Genomic DNA, 3290 nt, shown 5'->3' with positions numbered 1-3290 from the left:
ATATGAATTATATCTTGCTGTTTTTAAATCTATCATAGAATTACAATTTCTTATGTCTTTGTCTAAAACTGTTCCTGTACATAAATCCCTTGGGGATGGGGGTCATGTCAGATGTTGCTGGGACATCACAGAGAGCTGAGGGAAGAGCTGTGATGGTTATTAAACTGTTCAAATGTTCAACTTGTGTTTGTTGGCAGGAAACCTTTCTGTGCCTCTGAGTGTCACCATCCCTGAGCCCAAAGGACACAAACCTGATGAGTTGTGGTTCCCAGTGCAGGGGCACTTGGACCTTGGCTCTGCACAGGAGAGCTCTTCATCCACTTTCCCTCTTTTCCTCCCTCTGGGCATGGAGGGGGCTCCTGACTTCAGCCTGTGACTCGTGTGTGCAAAGAGCAAATCTGGGCAGAATCGGGGCAGGGAGGGTTTGGGGGACCTTGGGATCTGTGCTGGGCACAGAAGGTGTTTTCCATTGCTCTGAGACTGTCTGCTGTGCAAAGTGGAGTTAATATCCAGTAGAGGAATGACTTTTGCATTTGCTGGAGCTGTGCCTTCCCTTGGCTTTGCTGGCTGACAAGAAATGAACATCCCTCTGTGTCTCGGGCAGCTCCTTCTCCAGGGAAAGCAGAGGGGAGTTGGAGCCAAGGAGCTGAAACCTGCAGGTGCAGCCTGGGCTGGAGGGAGCTCAGATTTGCACAAGGCTGCTCTGAGTGCCAGGGCTTGGATGGAGGAAATGGTGGGGTGGGGGTAGGGACAGAGTCTGATTGATTGTCAGCCATGAAGGGTCTTGATTTTCATATCTATTCAAACTGCATGAGGAGGTACTTGGATTCAGTGTCAATTGGAGATTGCACAGATCAATGTATTAACAGGAAAAAAAAACTAAACAGGACCAAAAAAATCTTTTCTCACTGTCTTTTTAAATGTAGTGTATTCACTTGGAATAGGCTTCTGAAATTGGTCCAATTAATCACAAAAGATTTTAACGCTTACATTATTCCCAGAGGTTTGGCTTGTTAATCTGTTCTGAATGTTAAGGAGCTCTGGGACACTGAATTCCTGAACTGAAGAGCTGAAGGCTGAAGAAGCCTCTGGAGCAGTAAAATTCAGCAGCAGCCTCCAAGCTGCTGAGGATGTCAGCAGCCCCCACTGAGGCCATCCCTGCCCAGAGACCGTGGGGGAATGGGCAGACAAGGAGAGCGTCCCTGGGGCTGGGGCAGCAGAACTCAGAGGCACCAGCGGCTCCAGCTGGGAAATGGAGTGTGGAATGTGGCTGTGAAAGCCCTGCCTGGGCTGTGCCAAGCAGGACACACAAGCCCTGACTCCCATCCCCCAAACAACTCTCTCAAGGAGACATTTAAGGGGAATTACAATTGTTTGTGTCCTCTGAGTTGGATGCACTGGAGAAATACCAACAAGAGATTCTCAGGAGCTCCAAACAACAAAACAGCCTTTACTGGGAACTTTAGAAAACCAGAGAAACTTTGGCAAAAGGTTTAATATAACATTCAATGAACAAAAAACACTTCTCAGAGCATTAACTTGGCCCATTCAAATTCACAAACTCTAAGCCTGTTCTATTTTAAGTTAATCAAAATTTGTGAGAGGACATATATAGAAGAAGAAGACACAGAAAGAGAAAGACAAAAAAGATACACAGAAGCACACACACAGCTACCAAATCCTGGGTTCCAGTGGCATTAAGATAGAAATTCCAAGAGGACGCAGGGTCAAGATGTGTCCTTGCCTTGTGCTCAGCCATAAATACCCCTTAGTGTTCCTGGGCCCTTCCCCAGGTGGGACTTGGGGTCATTTGGTCACTCAGGAGCTGGGCTGGGGGCTCCAGAGGTGGCTGTGGAGCATTGCCTGTGCTGTGCCAGGGACTGGCAGACACTGCTGGGCTGGGATAGAGGCTCTGGGGGGATTGGGGTTCCAGGGCAGGGCAGGGCTGGGGTTCCAGGGCAGGGCAAGGCTGGACCTGCCCCTTCCTCCCCACACATGAAATGTTTCCAGCCAACAATCTCCTCCAGTCTGTCACAACAGGCAGTGTTGGAGGTGAAATCCCAATTGCGGCCATGGGCACCTGGATGAGAAGGACAGTTCTTTTCCATAGGAAGGAAAGCCCTAGTTCCCGGTTCATTTCTGGTTTGATTGCCTGGATTCTGTTTGGTTTTGTTGTTGCTTTGTTTCCTTGGTGTGCCTGAAGTGTCCAGTCAGGAGCAGAGTGACTCTTGCCAAGGAACTTTGTGGTGCTGTTGCTTAATATTAAATCTGGTTTTTGCTGATCCCTTGCTGGGGATTTTTTCAGTGCTCTCAAGCCCTCGTTGGTAACAGGGTGAAGGAGCCCTGGCCCAGGCTCTGGCCCTGGGGGACAAGGGGATGCTGCTGGGGGGTCCCTGTCCCCCTGTCCCACCCCCCACAGCCCCGTCCCCGTGTCAGGCTCTGGGGTCGATCTCGTGGAACATCCTCTGGGGGAGGCTGCGGCGCCGGGGGCGGGGGGACCCGGGGGGACAGGGGACCCCGCAGTGCACGAGCAGCGTTGGACTTCTCTGGGGGAACTGGGAGGGGGGGCTGGGGTGGAGTGACCTCCCCAGTGACCTCACACAGCCCCTGTGATGTCACACAGCCCCTGTGATGTCACACAGCCCACTCTGAGATGTAACAGGCCACCTGTGATTTCATACAGGTGTCCTGTGATGTCACAGCCTGCTCTTTGAGGTCCCAGTCTGCTCTGTGATGTCACAACCCACTCTGTATTGTCTCAGCCTTCTCTGTGACATCACACAGCTGCTCTGTGATGTCACAGAGCCCTTTTCTATGATGGCAGAGTCTTCTCGGTGGCCTCACAGCCCATTCTGTGATGTCACTCAGCCAGCCTGTAATGTCACAGGCGACTTTGTGTCATCACAACCTCCTCTGTGATGTCACAGCCTGCTCTGTGATGTCACAGCCTGCTCTGTGATGGCAGAACTCACTGAACATGTCACACAGCACCTCTGTGGTCACACAGACCCACCCTGTGATGTTGCAACACCTTCAGTGATGGAACGCGGCCACCCTATAATGTCACAGCACACTCTTTGTCCTCACAGCTTGCTCTGCTCTGTGATGTCATACAGGCATGCTCTGATGTCACAGCCTGCTCTGTGATGTCACATAATAAACCAGTGATGTCACAGCCAACTATCTGATGTCACAACCTGGTCTGTGATGTCACACAATCACACAATCACAGAATTGCTGGGTTGGAAGAGACCTTTAAGGTCATCAAGTCCAACCCATGCCCTAACACC

Source organism: Anomalospiza imberbis, chromosome 34 (assembly GCF_031753505.1).
Source record: "Anomalospiza imberbis isolate Cuckoo-Finch-1a 21T00152 chromosome 34, ASM3175350v1, whole genome shotgun sequence".
In the NCBI taxonomy this organism is placed as follows: Eukaryota; Metazoa; Chordata; class Aves; order Passeriformes; family Viduidae; genus Anomalospiza; species Anomalospiza imberbis.
Note: the sequence above shows the minus strand (reverse complement) of the source record.